Genomic DNA, 19,050 nt, shown 5'->3' on the forward strand with positions numbered 1-19,050 from the left:
TGGAAGAATTAAAACTGTTTCCGTTTGCAGATGACATGATACTGTATACAGAAAACTCAAAGGACTCCACTAAGACAGTTAGAACTAGTCGACAAATTCAATATAAGTGAAGGATACAAAATCAATATTAAAAAATTATTGGTCTTATATACTAAAAATGAGATATCCAAAAAAGAAAGAAAATAATCCTATTCACAATAGCATCAAGAGCAATAAATATTTAGAGAAAAATTTAATCAAGGAAGTAAAACATCTGTAAACTGAAAACTACATGACATTGATGAAAGAAATTGAAAAAGACACAAATTAACAGATAGTTCATGTTTGTGGATGCAAAGAATTACCTTTGTTACCCAAAGTTATCTACAGATTCGATGCAAATGTTCAATGCCACTTTTTTTACAGAAATAGAAAAAAAAATACTGAAATAGTATAGAACCACAAAAAAACCTAAATAGCCAAACAACTGCACTATTCAAACTATATTACAAAGCTATAGTAAACAAAACAGTATGGTATTGGCATAAAAATAGATGGATAGATCGATGGAACATAATGAAGAGCCCAGAAATAAACCCACACATATATATTATTAAGGAAACACAACCCCAAACCACAATGAGATATCACCTCACACGTTTTAGAATGGTTATTATAAAAAATCCCTTCCCATTAAATTTTTTACAACCTCTCATCAATTTTCTGAGTCATTTTATTGCATTATAATGTTGTAAGATCAGTGCCTAAGGTTCTTAAGTATGTAATTATGTAGGTAAGTATATAAAGGACATCAACCACTAAGAAAAAAAAAGCATAAAGGATATTATCCATACTGAAAATTTATTGAAATGTGTATAAATAATATAAATTAGACACTATATAATAAATGCTTAAAAATCCTACTAGTAAAACAAAATATAGGTTATATGATATTCATGGGTAGTAATCCCAGTTTATATTCTTATTTGTTTTCACAAAACATTGGTGGAGGCAATTAAGCTCCACACAGGAGCTACATTCATCATAAAACTGGATTGCAACAGGAGATTGTGGGAATCCGCTTTGACCTGGAGGAGAGATGCTTATTCTCTAAGGCCATGTGACAAGAGAGGAGAGTCTCCTAGGATGACATGGTCCTAAATTGAGCTGCATGGATTGAGTGCAGATGCCATTGCTTTTGATATCTTTTTTCACAATACTTAAAACATAGACAAAGATTTGAGGGTTTCCCCCTCTATATTCATTTCTTACTATACCTATGGGGTCGTCCTATAAAAAGTAAAAGCTGAAACCAGTCTTGCTATGGGAAACCAACTCTAAGTTAGATCTCTCTGCTTTTTTCCCAAGTTCCTATTCAATATTTTATTACAAATATGAAATCAACATCCTATAAGTGTGAAATCAGGTTAAAATGAATCGAGCAAAGTAAATTGCAAACCCAGTACCATATTATCACATTATACCCCCTTCAATACCCAACCAGGTGGTCCCTGCGGGTCCCAAGGTATGGCTGACATCTAGGGAAGATTCTAGGAATCTACCTTGCTATAGGCTCTGAGAGTTGTCTTTCAATAAGGGTCACTTCCATAGAATGCAAACATGATCACTTTGATCATACAGGTCTTTCCCATCTTTGAAGATTCTTCTCTCCCAACTTCTATGGTACAAGAGATATAGCAGTGTTCCATGTTATTTTTTTTCTGCATTAAAATTGTTCTTGTGCTATAGAAATGATGAGCAACATTTGGAAAAGACCTTCAAATTATTACTATTATTTTTTTAAGACTTTCAAATTAATTCTCTGTGGTCTGACCTTCACTTTCTGGTCTAATGCTCTGCAGGATCTTTAATCAGCTGAGCTTTCCCTCTCTGCACACATTACAAATGCACAAATGTGCCCAAGGCTACCAGGAAGGAGAAGAAACACGCGTTAGAGAGTTCTCTAACTCAGGGAAGGGAGAGAAACTCAGCTAGTCATCTGAATGAAGTAAGACAGAAACTCATTCGTTTTTATTATCTCCTACAGTGTCTTCAGTCTACAAGGCCTTGGACTGGTGAATCTCAGTCAATGTGCTGAATTAAACATTTGCTTTTAAACTCAATGGAATTATTTAAAATGACAGCAAGGCTATGGATTCACAGAACCTCCCTCCCTGCTGAGACTACTCTCTTTATGAGCTTCCAAGCCCGACTATGAGAAGAATTAACTTCTCCTTGTATAGCAGTTTAAAAGGAGTCATAAGGAAATGACTTTTTCAAACTGTTACTGCCAACAAAAGTGAAAATCTCCAAATTAATGTGATTGAGTCTTTTGGGAAAGAAGTTAGAATTCTCTCACAGACAATTGGGTGACAGTATCTCAGAATTTAGGGAGCTACAAGAGAACATCTAGCTCCATCCTTTTATTAGGCTCAGAATGGTGCAGTGGCTTGATACTGAGACCCCTTAGAAACCTCTTGGTCTTTCATTCTTTTTTTGTAGACTACAGGTCTTTGTCATTCTTCTTCCTAAATAACTTAAACTCCTGGAAATTTAATTTTTCTAGAAAAATTAATGTTACTAATCAAATGCTCTGAGCCTTTAAGATCCATTCCATTCAAAGTCTTAACAGCAATTGAGGAAGAGCAAGCTAAGAGAGACACATGGACACGTCTATCCCTAAGCACACTTACCTGAATTCAGTAGCCGAATCTTCATGACTACCAGCTATAGAAGAAAGTTAAAAATAAAATTAATTTTAGGGAACAGCACATTTTAGTAAACAAATTCTTAAGTCTATGATTTGAAAAAGAGGGATCCAATTATCCTCGTTAGGGATAACTAGTATCCAAGTTTTAAAACCTGGCTCTTAGAGGCACAGTTTTCTGCCAAATCCAGCAGAAAGGATGGACACCGTCCATCCCTGTTCCTACACTGGTCAGGACACAGACAGTGTGACATCAGCTGCCTGTGACATCAGCTCTCTTTCACTTAGTTCTGAAGACAATAGCTGTTCAGATATATTATGGTCACCATGAACATATAAAATGCCCCAGTACTACTTTGATTCATTCCATTCTAAATCTATTCCTTTTCAGGTTTTCTGCTTTCCACAAGAAAATTACAAGTCTCCTAATCAAAAGCCACTTTGAGATTTCAATCAAAAATGGAAGAAGGAGAAAAAACCCAGTAAGGTAAGGAGAATAAATAGCAATAGCCCTGAAACTTAAAAGTCAAATTATGGAAGACTGGATGGATTCCATATTTTAGCCACTCAAAGGGATAGTATGTAGCCATTTAAAATTATTCAGATATTTGTCTACGACATGAAAGGATTTTCACATTATGCAGCCAAGTGAAAAAAAAAAAAAGATTGCAAAACAGAAGGCCTGCTCTTTTCAGACTTTTATGGTTGATTGCAAAGTGTAGACACCCATCAAAGGAGTTCTCTTAAATAAGGGATCACTTTAGTTCAATTAAATAAGGTGATTATTTTAGCTTCAAGGGGATATTCATGAAAATCTAGGAATATATGTTCCCCAAGACATCCTGGGAACAGGCATGCAGAAGCTATCAGACCCTGGGGACACGGGAAATACAAAACTCTTTGGTACTATATTAAGTTATTTTATCCCAAGACCTTTAGCCACTTAGTTTTGCTTTGCAGAAAAGTTTCAGGGTGTCAGGATGTATATTTCAATAAAAATCAGTTTAAAGAATGGGAAAGAGAACTAGAGCTTAAAGGAAACATATTTAACATGTGAATATAGGGATTTTTTAACATGCTTATAATTTCTACTTATTCTTTCAACTCTGTTTTTATGAGTCTTAAATTGAGAATTGTAATCACCTGAAGATCATGTTATTATGGTTTCAATGATTACACATCTTTAGAGATATAATAGCATCATTTGATGAACAATTAATATGTACCATGCAGTGCATGGATGCTCATTCTCTCTCCCACTCTCTCTCTCTCTTTTATTTTTGATTATCTAGTCAACAAATAAATAATTATTAGATACTGTCTTTGTACTACCTTTTCTGGACTCCAAATGTTGAATGTTGAAAATTCTGTCTACTTTGTGGGCTTACAGTCTACTTTGGAAGATAAGACAGATATAATATGTTAGAAAGTCAAATTTCCTATGAAGTAAAAATAATTTCTCGGGTAATAGAGAGGGACTATTTTAGCTAGAATGGTCAAGGAAGGCTTCTCTGAGGAGGTGACATTTGAGTTGAGGCCAATGAGAAGAAGCAACAACATGGGGAGGTGAATTTCAGCAGAATATAGTAACAGCCAAGTGCCTGAGTCAGGAGTTGGTCTGGTGTGTTGAAGAAATGGTAAAATGCGCAGGGTGGTTGGAATGGGATGATTGAAGGTCATAGTGCAGGGTCTGAGTTGGAAATGGTAGCCAAGCATCTTAGACGAGTAATAAAAAGTTTGGAGGTCCTCTGATTGTTGTGGTGAACTGTTAGATCGTGTCAAGTGGGGTACATATTTTAAAAGATTCAGGCTGACTGCTCTGGAATGAACTTAGTGTATGCTATGGTCTGAATGTTTGAGTTCCCCCAAAATTCATATGTTGAAATCTAACCTCCAAGGTGATGATATTAGAAGGTGGGGCCTTTGGCTCCACTCTCATTACTAGGATTAGAGCCCTTATAAAAGTGCTGAAAAAAAGCTCCCTAGTACCTTCCATCAGGTGAGGACACAGTGAGAAATCAGCCATCTACAACATGGAAGAGGGTGTTCACCAGAACCTGACCAAGCTGTCACCTTGATCTTGGACTTCCAACTTGCAGAATGGTGAGAAATAAATTTCTGTTGTTTAAAAACCACCCAATTTGTGGGGTTTGTGGACTAATACAGGGTACAAAGGAACCCCTAGGGAAGCTCTGGTGAGACTCTGTAGCTTGGACCAGAATGGTGGTCAGTAATGGTGAGATGTGGTCAGACTTAGGCAGAATCCAATTTCTGAAGGTGGATTGGACATGGTGCTAGTGGCAAGGGCTGGATGGATAAGAGAAAGAGAAGCAAGTTTATGTCTTCTCTCTTTCTTAGCTTCTTTGCTCTTTATTCATTTACCCAACAAATATTTACTGAGCAACTGCTGCAGGTCAGGGACAAAGCTAGGTACTGATATAAAATCGTGAGCAAAATCCAGACACAATCTTTGTCCTTATGGTGTGTAGAGGACAAATAGGAAAATGAGTTAATCAAATAATAAAAATATAGAATAAAAAATCACACTATGATGAATGGCATAAAGAAGAGGTGCTACATGATCCAGTAAGGGAGATACTTGATCTAATTAGAGAGATAAAAGGAGAGATTCTCTGAAGAAATGTTGCTTGAAATAAAGGGGGAGTAGGAGATATCTAATTAAGGAAGAGAAGCCAGACAGGGAACAGTATGAAGAGTCCTGATGGCAGAAGAAAGTAAGGAACTAAAGAAGCCTAGTATGCATAGAGTGGAGACCATGAAGGATCTTATTGCAAACTCTAGGAAAGAATTCTAAATCTATCTTAAGAAAAATGAGAAGTCATTGAATGATTTTAAGTGGTAACAGATGAATTGTTTGTGTAGAAAATGGTTTAGAAAGAGGCCGGTGAGAATGCAGGTGACCCTGGGCAGGTAGATGTTCCTATACATAAGAGATAATGATGTCTTTCACTGGTTGGTGCAACTGCATGGGATGTTGGTGCCCTTTAATGAGATGGAGAGAACAGGGGGTAGTGGAAGGAGAGTTGGGCGGGGGGGATGGGGTTACTGGGTGATAGGTAGGCACTGAGGGGGGCGCTTGATAGGATGGGGTGTTATACTATATGTTGGCAAATCGAACTCCAATTAAAAAAAATATACAAAAAAAAAAAAAAAAAGATGGAGAGCTCTGGTGGAGCATCATCCCTGGCATGTCAGCTTCCTCTTTGGGTTTCTCTGTTCTAACTCACAGTTCAATGAGACAACATACAATCCAGAAGTAAACCTTATACATACATGGTCAACTGATTTTTCACAGTTTCCAAAGAAACCCAATGGCAAAAATCACCTTTTCAACAGATTGTACTGGAACATATGTGGAAAAAAAAAGGACCCTTATTACATATCTCACACCATACACATAAATTCATTTGGAGTGGATCATAGACATGAACATAGTTAAAATCATAAAGTTTCCAGAAATCTTTTGACCTGGACAAGGAACAGATTTCTTACAGAGTACATAGAAAAATAATAATCACAAAAATAATATATTGAAGTTTATTAAAATTTAAAACTTTTCTTCAAAAGCTACTGAACGGGCAAGAAGATGAATGGACAAGTCTTAAATTGGGGATAAGTGCTTGCATTCCATTATTTGTTATAGAACTTGTATTCAGAATTTGTAAAGAACTCCTACAACTCAGTAATAAAAATATGAAGCTTGAACAGGCGCTTCTCAAAAGAAGATAAATGAATGGCCAGTAAGCACACAAAATAGTGCCTAACACTGTTAATTATCAGAGAGATGCAGATGGAAATTACAATCCTGTGCACTATTCACCTGCTAGAATGGCTAAAGCTAAAAATGCTGTCAATAGTAAGTGTTGATGAGGATGTGGAGACCAGAACTCATATACCCACTGTTGGAGGTGTAAAGACGGTGGTAACATATTTTAGTTGGCTAGAAATACCATAACAAAGGCTCACAGGCAGGTAGCTAAACAGAAGATATTTACTTTCTCACATTTCTGCAGACTGGAAGTCTTAGGTAGGCAGGCTAGAAGTCCTGTGGGGCCAGGACTGGTTTCTTCTGAAGCCTTTCTCATCGGCTTATAGATAGCCGTCTTCTCCCTGTGTCTTCAAATGATTTTCCCTCTGTGTGTATCTCTTGATCTCTTCTCATAAGGACATCAATCATAGTGGAGTAGACCCATTCTAATGACCTCACTTTATCTTAATTACCTCTTTAAAGACACTAACTCCAAAAATAGTTGTATTCTGAGGTACCAAGGATTGAGACTTCGACATACGAATTTTGGAGGGATGCAATTTAGTTAACACCACACTTTGAAAAAGTTTGACAGTCTTTTTTTTTTTTTTAAGATTTTTACTTATTTATTCGTGAGAGACACACACAGAGAGAGAAAGAGGCAGAAACATAGGCAGAGGGAGAAGCAGGCTCCATGAAGGCAGCCCGATGTGGGACTCGATCTCAGGACTTCAGGATCACGCCCTGAGCCAAAAGGCAGCCCCTCAACCACTGAGCCACCCAGGTGTCCCAGCTTGACAGTTTCTAATAAAGTTAAACACAGCTCTATCCTATGTTTAATAGGACTCAACAATTCCACTGAAAAATTTGCCCAAGTGAAATCACATGGTCCCTGCACCTACTAAATGTCTTATAATAAAAATATTTATAGTAGCTGCATTCATAATTGTTTCAAGCCTAAATGTCCATTAGCAGGTAAATGGGTAACTTGCACTATATTCATATAATAGAGTACCACTCGGCAATAAAAAGGAATGGTCTAGGGGCACCTGGGTGGCTCAGTGTTTAGCATCCACCTTTGGTTCAGGTCATGATCCCAGGGTCCTGGGATCTAGTCCTGTATCAGGCTCCCTGTGGGGAGCCTGCTTCTCCCTCTGCCCTTCTTCCTCTGCCTCTCTCTCTCTGTCTCTTATGAATAAATATATAAAGATCTTTTTAAAAAAAGGAATGGCTTTTTGATACACATGATAATACAGACAACTTTACAAATAGTGCATTAAGTAAAATAATCTGTATCATGAAAGGGTAAATAACAGTATGATTCCATTTCTATGGGGTTCTAGTACAGACAAAGTGGATCTGTTGCCATAGAACTCAGAACAGAAGCTACTTCTAGTCAGGGAAGGGATATTGACGGGAAAGAACTTTCTGGAGTAATGGAAGTATTCTATATCCTGATAGGGGTGTGTTACATTAACATATGCCTTTATCAGCATCAACCACAGTTACATCTAAGATAGATACTATGGAAATTATACCTCTATTAAAAGCTTAAATAAATAAAAATTTAAATGATTACAAAAATTGCCTGAGAACTGGCACAAAACCAAATCTGAATAATTGTTTTTGTGCAAGTTTTGTTTACAAAATTGTGGGCAGGTGCTCAGGGCAGCCTCCAGGCCCATAAGGTTGCCTCTTCATTTTCTCCCACTCATAGGTCAGAGATGAGTTCAGCTTCGTGTGGAAGGGCCCCATATCATCAAGGTTGGAGCTGGTGAGAGCTGCACACTGTTCCTCTTTGTTTTGACGTCTCCCACTTTACCTCCTGCCACCTCTCCTGACTGTCTGCTCTGACAGCAGGCAAGAGGCTTATAGAAGGCGCACAGCCTGTTTCTCTGAGTATAACACCCACTCACAGAACATATTCCCTTCTTTACGTCATCATGCACCATGAGGAGATTCACAAAGAGTGGGAGCCATTTCTAGGAAAAAAGTGAAGCATTGTGAGCGCATGTATTTGTGTTCTGGCACCTTTTTTCCTTTCTGTATGACCTCATCCGGGTGAGCCTACAAGATGTAGGTCATCACCCTCCTCTCATTACCTTGCTGAACTCCCAAGGGGGATACAAAATGTCAGTGATGATTGTGATTATTTCCTTCCTACCCTCTAGGAGGTGGTCTTACTCAACCCGGGGCCAAGGAGCGGGTGGCTAGGCCTTCCCTGATCTGTTTTTGGATCCTCTCAAGACCTTTAAGTAAGAGGGAGGAAAAGTTAAAATAGGGGCTAAATGGAAAAATGAGGATCGCAAGGAAACAGGAAACTTGACATGCTGTGGGTTTTCATTTCTCATGTGCAAAGCACATTTTCTCCAACCTATCATTTCTGAAATAAATGATCCACAATCATTTAATGTGAATGCATCCCAGACCTGGGTTGGGCCCATGTAATTTGGAATCAAAAATGACTGACGGGTTGACAGGAAAGTTTTGCCAATAAATTACATACATCCTGTTAGTACAGTCTCATACCTAAAAATATCTTCAGAGACTAAAGAGAAATTGGCAATGGTTATGGATTGACTGAAAAAAGATCGACCATAAAAACTAAGCAAAATTACATCCCCACTCCCCAAGCTGTAGTTAAAATTAATTTGCTTTTAGACCAAAGTCAAATATGCCCAGGCAACATGTCGGTCATTGAATTCGTTCAGTGACATGTTTGTTCAAACTAGGATTTTGGTGTTGTGTAGACTCAGCAGGTAAGATGTGTGTTTCTTCTTAACAGAACTACAAGGTATCACCCTCCCATAGATGTGGGCTGCATGTGACTCCACACAGTGTTTCTGTCTCAGGAAGAAGAGGTGAGTGACAGCAATAAAGATAGCAGGATTCTATTTCTGGGCAATCACATTTACTTATTTGTTTCATTGCTCCAGCTGAAAAGCAGAACCTTTAATTCCTATAATACCAGCTGTTTGCTGCCCTGTAGCTAGATGTTACTTCTACACAATTGGACAAGGTACAATTTGCCCACAGGAAGCAATTTGGGGCTTTAGACCTTTTCAGAGCATAGGAATTGCCTTTTGCTTCCTTGATGGAAGACCAGTGTCTGGTTGCAAAGGCACTCAAGGTGAGCATAATCCGGGCTGAAATCGGGAAGGCCATTCCTCAGCTACCGCTCCCCATCACTGTTGCCAGTTCAGGTCAGGAAAAGCTAAATAATTTGTTTAACCCGAACCTCCTTTCCTACCTTGAGGGAAAAGTCCTATAAGCTCACTGTAAACACAATTATGCCATGTGGGGCTTTCATTAATCTAGTACAAACCACAGCCTGACATACACTGGGCAGGGTGTACTTGGTTTTTTTCTTAGCTCATTTTCAGCACCAGCTTATCCTCACACTTCTTACCCAGGGTGGTTATTTGTATAGTGTGAATGCGGGGGAAGAGAGGAGTTACCAGAGCCAACCTCTGCCATTGCAAACGCATTTTCCAGGATTCGGAGGCAGTCATGGGTTGTCAGAGTAGCATTTGAAGGGACTCAGAGTTCATCAAGAAATGGTGAAGATTCATTTTACAAATGAGAAGAGTGAGTCCCAGAGGTCACTCAGCCAGGGAGTGGATTTCATTCATGTAACAAATATTTATCAGACACCTCCTTTATGCAGATAGTGAGAACGGCATGGGGGATGCCAAGGCGAATAAGACAGATGTGGAGTCTATATTCAGAAATCCTCTTTCCATTACATAGCCCTGTAGGCTCAGACATTAGCTAGTGACAGCCACAGCTTTGGGCTGCAGGAACATTGTGTTTATCATGTTCGTTCGGCCAACACCCACAATAACAGACACTTAATATTTCATTTCAGTCCATGAAGAATATTTATGTTTAGACATACAGGATATCCATGTACATAGCTTTCAAAAAGTGTTACTGTATGTAAAAAACAAAAATTCCAGAAATAATATTTATGTTTATTAAGGATGATTAGCTGTGGTATTTTCTGTTTTGTTTTTTAGAAATGCTGGCTATGACCCTCTGTGTTAGAAGGTGAAGGATTGGTTTGTAATCGAGCATTCCCTGAAGCTTAGGGGTGTGGTGACATTGGTAGAATTGTGATTTAATGAAGGCTTTCGAGGATTTTAAGGATTATGGCGTGGAGGATGAGGAACCAGATGCTTTTGCTTGCTCAAGGCGCTGGGGACCAAGCGGGAGGAAGTAGGCTTAAGTGGTAATGGCTGTGATTTAGAGTAGGCAGGGGCTGCCAGCAGGAGCATCTTCCTGGGAAAATGCCATCTGCTGGAAATGCAAGCAGTTGGGAGGATGACAGGTTCCATAGATCCTACAGCATAGGAGTTTAGGGGCTTGTGGGGAGAAGGGATCAGGCTTATTGGAAAGTGGCCATGTGCCTCAGCTGCAGCAGGACATAGTACACACCCCAGGGAAGCATGGCACATATGCAAAAAGTTCAGGGACTCATGGATCTAGCCCCTGGGAGAATTACCCCCCCAATCTATAATGCAACCCCTTATGCAACCCATCTTGCTCAGTGCATTAAGAGAGAAAGGGAATACAGTATTATTCATGATAGCAGATTGGTTCCTTTGAGCTCTATGAAGAAATGGGAGATATTATTTGGAAAAGAAAAAGCTAAGACCCAACCAATATCTTCAAATTTTCAAAAAAACTCATACTCAAAAGAATGAGTAGATTTGTTATGTTTCTTTGGATGGTAAAACTAGAACTAACGAGTGGTAGAAAGAGACAGAACTTAAGTCAAAGTAAGAAAGAACTTTCTAGGGCAGCCCAGGTGGCTCAGCAGTTTAGCGCCGCCTTCAGCCCAGGGCCTGATCCTGGAGACCCGGGATTGAGTCCCACATCAGGCTCCCTGTATGGAGCCTGCTTCTCCCTCTGCCCCTTCTCTCTCTCTCTCTCTCTCTCTCTCTCTCTCTCTGTCTCTCATGAATAAATAAATAAAATCTTAAAAAAAAAGAAAGAAGTTTCTGAGGAGTAAATGCTGCCCAACTCTAAGTGAAATCCAAATTACCAATTTTAAGCAATGGTTGGATTCATTTGGTTACTCACTAACCTTTACTGAGTTCCTTCTTGGTGCAGTATATTGCATCAGCCCGAGGAATATATTGCCTTTGTGGGTCTCATAGAAAAAATTTCTGCATTGACTGAGAAATAACTTCTTAGATTTCTTCCATTTCCAGAATATTCTTCAAGGTTGCAAGTGTGTCTATAACTTAGGAAGAATATCAGTTAAAAGCATATGTGATGAGGGCACCCTTGAATAGTTTTTCTGTGGCTACTAGGAACAAGGACTACCACTGACAGAAGTGATCAATATCTTAGATTCGCTTAGAGAATTTTTGATGACTGAGAGCTTACCTTACACTGTTTATCTTTAAGTATTCCCTATTACTAATAGGATAAGTCTGAGTTGCTTAGCCCAGCCAACTGATCTACCAGTCATTGCAATGTCATATTTCACTGCTAATTCTTCTCCAATGTTGGTGCCTATGCTCATTCTTCCAGCCTTTTGGAAGTCTCTCCTTTCCTCTTCACTGTTCCCCTCATGCTCACAACTCAAGCTCTCCTCCATGAAACCTTCCCTGACCTGCTGAGTCCACACTATTCTTGCTCACTGCACACCCTGTCTGTATCAGTCATTTGGCATTTACACTGTCTGATGACATCTCTTGGGTAGATTTTAACTTAGGGCACACATATAATTTACCTCACCAACTGGATAGCAATCTTGGAGGCAGAGGCCATTCATTCAACTTTGTTCTATATTCTTTTGCCACAGGGCAAAACGTGCCTTCAATTCATATGAAGTTGACTGCAGGTAAGTAAGAGCTTTCATCATCCATTCTTGTTACAACACAGTCACAGCTCAGGCCTCTTATTTATATGAATGGAGAAAGTCTTGTAGATAACAATGCTGAAAACATTTTAAGATGCCGGTGGCAGGCTTATATTTCACATGGGTTTTGGACAATAAGTGTTTTTGTTTTTATTTATTTACAAACACTCTTACAGCATTTATCATGAGCCAGGCACCAGCCATTCTGGTCCATGAGCCTTTAAAGACTATGCCCTTTCTTGGTTCCATTTGCTGTTTCTTGGCCCATTAGCATGCCATCGTATGTTCAAGCCATGTTGCTCACTGATTTCAGTTCTACATGTCAGGAAAAAACTAGAATTCTGGAAAGATTGTAGAATCTTCTGAGGTAATCTCCGTCTTCTTGTGGATTTGCAGCTGTCTAGAATGAGTGCACCCCTCTAACTTCTCTTGCAAGACTTCTAGAATTTCTCCATAGCCTACTTCTTTTTACCCCTCTCTGCATGCCATTGTTTCCCCATAGGACTCTGTTTTTCTACTTCTTGAACCATTTCAGGACTGTGGCCTGTGGGCTCTACACTCCAGAAGTTTTCATCCAATAGTGGAGTGGAGGATGGACCTTAAGAACATTCTCAGAAGGAACATTGCTCCTTGGAAGGCTGTCTCATTAATAAACATGAACATGGAAATGTGGTATGAAATGTGGTCACATCACAGAGAAAATCAGTTTTCTTCCAGAATCAGGGGAATTTAAGGAGAGTTTGTTATTAAACTCTTGCCTTATACAACCCTTCTCACTCTCCCCACATCACACACCCATACACATGCATGTGCACACACACAATCTTTTTATCTGGGCTATCAGATACCTTTTGGAGCTCTAATTAAGTTAGCGTAAGTTAGAAAATCTATGTTCTCAAATATAGAACTCAAAATCTCATTTTCTGGAAACAGTATTTTTCTTAACCAATAGATATGAGAAGGTAGAATTCTTGGATTTGGGGGTTATGACCTTAGTCTGTGACCTCTGCATTTTACAGATGAGGAACCTGAGGCCCAGATAGGCTAAATCATTCACCTGAAGCCACAGGTCCTTTTGTGATCGAACTGGATTTAGACTTTCCATCTCTTGTTTCATAGTTAGTTGCTCCTCAAAAAGGATGGTGAAAAGTCTTGATGGCTCACAGATACTCCTTTTCCTTCACAGGCTCAACACCAACACCAATAGTCGTGCTCTGAAGAAAAGTGTAGGTTAACCGCTGTTTTATTTGGATGCATTCACTCTGGGATTTGTTTTGCAATTGATTGGCACTGACTATTTCCTAGTATCACAATAGGCTAAGGTTGAGTTTATTCTCTTGTTATTCAAATTACATACTTTTCTAAGAGGTTTATTAGATGAAAAGCTTGGGAAACCAAATAGGTTGGATCTTTCCAAACACACAAGAAAGAATGTTTTCCAGATGACACAAAATGTAATCATTGTTAGGGACTGATCTTGTGGATACAAAGGGGACATTGAAAGTACCAACAAGCCTTGTTGGGAGACCCTATATACCAGCTCTTGCAATGAATCAATCTAATTAAGTTTGTTTCAGCAAACACAAAAATTTCTTTTGGACAAGACAGTGCGCTAGATGGAGCTTTAGATGGATATAAGGGAAAATAAGACCTGGTCTTTGCCTCCAGACACTAACAAATAAATGGGGAAATGCGAAGACATTTGAGAAATGTTCTCCAAAATGATGCTTTTGTTTGAAGAGAACAACTTTCTCCATAAAAAACTGATTATTTTTGGTCAGAGATATATAGAGCTACCTTCTCCTTCAAGTTCTCATATTTATATTTTTCCTAACCTTTCTTGGATGTATTTATAATGTCTGTTGAATCCTCCTGATGGAATAACAAGTTCCAAGCATTTCTTTTGGATAAATGAGAACAGTATACCTGTGACATATACCTTAAAGATATGTTGCTTTATTGGATAGAACACACTTTTTGTTAATCTCCATACAACTTTCTCTAAGCTTCTGTGAGTGGGAGAAAGGAAGGGAGCCACCAGAGAAAGCCCAAGGCCATCTTATCTCTCCTTCCTTATTTTGTAGATATTGGTAACACCCTCTCTCAATGTTCCCCACTGAAGAATCTTCTATCATTTCAATTCTCTCAACCCCCCTCTTTGGAATACTTCAGTCTGTCCTTCATTTCTCCCTCGGTTACCCTCTTCTTCTTGTTTCTTTTGCTTTATTTTCTCTCTTTGTTTTCTGAGTTGCCTTGTCCTGTTCATTATGTCTTTGCAAGGTAAGAGAATGAGAACAATGCAAATTACCCTAGCTGGGTTAGGCTATGCTTTTATTCAGGAGTTGGACAAAGTATCTATATTAAAAAAAAAAAAAAAAAAAAAAAAGCAATCATGCTGATGGTGTGGCTGGAATTTTATTGGTCTTTTTGGCCCTGGGTACACTTTGGGATGATGTCTTCAGGGAATAACCTATAGAGACTCCGCATTCTTTTCTTGTAACCAGTTACTTATGAGGATGCCAGTCAGGTTATGGAGCTAGTGGATGCCAAGTGTTTCTTTTTGTTGTTAGGCTTCCAGTATTCATGCAGAAATTTTTTTTTCTTATTTTCCATATACTTCCCACACCTGTTGGTTGCCTGATTAGGTGTGCAAATAAATTGTCCCAATGTTTCCTATGCATATGGATTCTCTCCAATCCCTCTAATAAGATTCCTGAATCCAAGGCTTATATCCTTCTTGTTGGAATCTCATTCTGTTAGAGTTGAAGGCACTTTAGCATCTCATCTAGTAGTATCAATTATTTTTCTTTGTAGCTGGGTAAGCCTTTTTACAAACCAAATTTTATTTTTATTTTTAAGATTTATTTATTGATTTGAAAGAGAGGGAGAGAGAGTGTGTGTGTGTGGGGAGCAGGGGGAGGGACAGAGGGAGAAAGAGAATCCTCAAGCAGACTCCCGCAGAGGATGGAGCCTGATCCACAGCTCTATCCCAGGACCCTGAGATCATGACCTGAGCCAAAATCAAGAGTTGGATGATTAACTGACTGAGCTATCCAGGCACCCCCACAAGCCAAATTTTGAGTTTTAAATGAAAGATCATTGCATTAGTTCATGTTTTCATGTACCTGTATGTATTTGTGTGTGTGTGTGTGTGTGTGTGTGTGTAAGAGAGAGACAGCCAGACAGATGAATAGATGGATAGATAGACAGACAGACTCAGCCTGCCACGTGGCTCAATAGTGGCAAATGCCAGAGTAATTATGAGAGGGGAAGAGATAACTCTGTTTTTCTTTACCTGGTTTTGGTTCCTTTGGACTTTCCACAATAATATACATTTGAGTGATTTAAGGATTTTTTTAAAAGAGTAATTTTGGCTCTATGCAATTTTCTTTTATAAGCCAATCTTAAAATCTTATAAGTATAGATTCTCATACTGAATTAGGGACAAGGACTCATAGCCTATCCTCATTCTTGCCTCTTTCCTCTCCTTCTTAATACAGGTTCAAGGAGTATGGTTTGTAAGTCAGCGAACTAGACTCATTCTATTTTATATGTAAGAAAACCTGGAATTAGAGATAGCATTGACTAGCTCAAGATCACACAGCTGGTTAGTATGAGCAAGCAATCAATTTTCAACCCCCTGAAACTCAAGGTATTGTTCTAGGAAGAGCATATTGTCTTTTCCTTCCTTCTTTTGGTTTAAAATCTCCTCTACCACTTTGCAAATATTTATTGTTCATGATCTGATACCACTTTAGTTCAAGCTGAGATCACACTTCCTATTGATCTGTTACTAAAGATCTCCCCTTCAACTCTATCCACTTGCTAGTGTCCAGAACATCACTCCCCACTGATACCTTTCCATTTTCTCATGCATTGAAGCTTGAATTGGTCTTTGCCAGCCACTTATCTGGGCCCTGCTCATGATGTAAGCAATGGTTCTAGAACACCTTGTGCATCAAGTCTATCTAGTGTCTTAGTGTCCATTAACTGTTATCTACCTACCACTGGATTTAGGGAGATATTTATAATAGACCTGTCCCTGTGTTAGGCACATTACAAAAATTTATATTAGTCAATAACTTCTGAGGTAGGTCCTATTTTCTATTTTCCAGCTGAGGAAGTAAGACTCAGGGAGACCGCACAGCAAGTAGCAAAGCTGGAATTTGACTGTAGGTTTGTCTGACTCTAAAGCCTAAGCTTTAGACCTCCAGGCACTCCCAACTCTCAGTCATTTGGAGCCAAGACTTCCTTACACCATCTGCTCCCACATTTATTGTCTGAATAACCATAGTGATTAAGGGAATGGTGTGGGGTAGGCTCTTGCTTTATGAAGCAGCCTAAAATGATTTTAACTCCAGTTTATAAAGTAAAGACTGTGGATGGGCTTGTTCGTAGAATTTTGAAATACTAGGGCAAACAGGCAGTTTGGAAGCTTGAGGGAAGTTTAGGGCAAACAAGGAAATAATACTTCTCCTAGCACGTAATAAAGTTATGGAACTCATTACCCTGAGAGGCAGTACAGACAGGAAATGTAAATGGATTAAAAAAGAGTTTGGACAAATTTATGAATGACAGAGTCATAAAAGGCTTCTAACAGAAGCTGGAATATACGAGGTGTGACTATAAAGCAGTAAAAATCTTTTTTTTTTTTTTTTTTTAACAAACACCAGAACTTGTATATCTAAATAAATATATTTTTCCTTCAAAGTAGTTGCCTTGGGAGCATACATGCTCATTCTAATATTGCTGGCTTGCTCAGATGTATTTGGAGCCCATGGGAATTTAGAGGTTTAAGTTAACCTGCCTCCCCTTTTACAGATGAGGAGACTGAACCCTAACGCCATTACGTAACCTGCCAACAGTCACACAGAAGCAGTTCTAGGGTTAGAATCCCATTTGCCTGCTGCTTTATTACCCCGCTCACTGTCACATGCTGTCTCCTGCTCTAGATTTCTTCAGAGTCTGTGACTAATTCTTTAGGATATCCTAATAGGGGTATATCTTGATCTTTTGTGAATGGGTTTCTGGGACAGCCAAAACCGATTAGATTTAAGGTTGTAAATGAAGATGTTTTTTCAAGCTGTATATTAATATTATTTGTTCAAACCTGAAGCTTTTTAATTTATTTTTTATTTTTTATATATTTTTAAGAAAGAGGCAGTAAAATCATGTTCTTTTGCTCCCTGTAAACTGACTTCCTGCCGGCCACCTTCTGGTGCCCATAAGGAATGCACAACACACCTTCACTTTGAGATCACTTCATAGGCCAGATCTTTGAGCTGGGCTGTGGTGGCACCTTCTTTCCCACATGGGTAATGAAAGCATAGTCAAGGAAATTGTTCTCTCAAAGACAAAAGGAAATGAGCAAAGAAGTAGCCCCTCTCGGGACAAGAGGAGATGGCTTTGGAGCTCTCAGTATCCCTGGGAGGAAGGCAGCAGGTACCCTGGAGCTCCACTTCAAACAGATCAAAGACATTTTGAATAATGAAGAAGGAGAGGAGAGATTTGAGAAGGCAGGGTTAAAAGCTGAGCATAGACCACCGTTGTTGTTGCGAAGAAGAAAGAGAATTGCAAAGCTCAGATAAAAAGAGGAGACATGGTTGATCCCCCCAGAGGCAGCAAGAATGGGTACAAGAGATGGATCTCATCATGATCCGACCAAAGACAGAGGTCACTGGGAGCTCATTGGTTTGTGTTCATTCATGCTCTGCCAGTTGAATTCACTTTGATCACTAAATATCCTTTTCATTTGGATTTATAAGAAAAGGGGGAGGAAGAGTGATGGAAGGAAGAGACAGGCAGAGAGAAACCCCAAAGTCCATGAAGCATGTTAGACCAGTTTTGCTAAGGCTTGGAAACATTACTTCTCCAAATGGATTCACGGCCTTGAACCAAAGCTAACAAAGAAAAGACAAACATGTCACTGAAAGTAACATGTTGACATGTGTTGATGCCTTAGCCAAAATTTATAACATAACCCAGAAGGAACACTTGAGATGTCTGGCCATGCATTCAGGTTACTGGTGTGTTTCTGGGGAATTCTGGTAGGAGATATCCCAGAGAGGTCAAGGCCAGCCAGGAAAGCTGGTAGCAGTAGCTCGAGGTCCTATGACTAAGGCTGTTAAAAAAAAAAAAAATTAACGTTTATTTTGTGATATTTGAAGCAGACATAGCAGAAAACCTGGTTAGGATAGAAATGGAAGAGAATGGTTATTAGATCTGATGAAATATTCAGAAGAGAATCTGTAAGAAGAGAAAAAATTGTGTTTACACGCACACACATACACTCACATGTACATGGGTGCATGCTAAAAATGGTTACACAGGTGTCCACAGTGCATGTTTTCCCTGGGGCTTGGCCAACTCTGTAGGCATTGCAGGTAAGGATATGGTCATGCAGGTCATGTGGGTAGGTGTGCAGATACATACGTGGCCTACTGTGCGTGAGTGCACATGTGTGTGCTTATGCACATACGGACACACACACACACACAGTCTCTCTCTCTTATACAACAGAATTATTACTTACCCTTCTTGGGTAAGAAAGGGAGGGGGAGAAGTTGAGCCTTCGCTGTAGGTGTGAAGTTGCTAATGGTAGGTAACTGCTTATTTGCAAAACTTCTCCAATTCCACTTAATCCCCCCTTGGCGCCCACCCAACCCCACAGGGCCTTGCAAATTTAGCAGAGATAAGAGGTTAAAAAAGGACCCTGGGATGCTA

The 19,050-nt window shown here is 39.2% G+C and overlaps 2 long non-coding RNA genes across 16 annotated transcripts in view; one reads left to right on the forward strand and one right to left on the reverse strand.

Moving 5' to 3' along the window:
- LOC112641676 (uncharacterized) overlaps positions 1 to 2,938 on the reverse strand; it is a 30,317-nt gene extending 27,379 nt beyond the window's left edge. For 4 of the 5 annotated variants that reach the window (XR_003124759.3, XR_003124760.3, XR_003124763.3 and 1 more), the window contains exon 1: positions 2,673 to 2,921. This is a non-coding gene — a long non-coding RNA (uncharacterized LOC112641676). Of the gene's footprint in view, positions 1 to 2,672 lie in introns of all 5 variants that reach the window. The other variant, XR_007401144.1, reaches the window with a different exon arrangement.
- A 45-nt stretch (positions 2,939 to 2,983) lies between these two features.
- LOC112641677 (uncharacterized) overlaps positions 2,984 to 19,050 on the forward strand; it is an 80,516-nt gene continuing 64,449 nt past the window's right edge. For 5 of the 11 annotated variants that reach the window (XR_007401145.1, XR_004804333.2, XR_003124764.3 and 2 more), the window contains exons 1-3: positions 2,984 to 3,173; positions 9,241 to 9,316; positions 12,271 to 12,309. This is a non-coding gene — a long non-coding RNA (uncharacterized LOC112641677). Of the gene's footprint in view, positions 3,174 to 4,675; positions 4,790 to 8,172; positions 8,230 to 9,240; positions 9,317 to 12,270; positions 12,310 to 12,862; positions 13,000 to 13,513; positions 13,554 to 19,050 lie in introns of those variants that run through there. The other 6 variants (XR_007401148.1, XR_003124767.3, XR_003124769.3 and 3 more) reach the window with 6 other exon arrangements.

Source organism: Canis lupus, chromosome 12 (genome assembly GCF_003254725.2).
Source record: "Canis lupus dingo isolate Sandy chromosome 12, ASM325472v2, whole genome shotgun sequence".
Taxonomy (NCBI): Eukaryota; Metazoa; Chordata; class Mammalia; order Carnivora; family Canidae; genus Canis; species Canis lupus.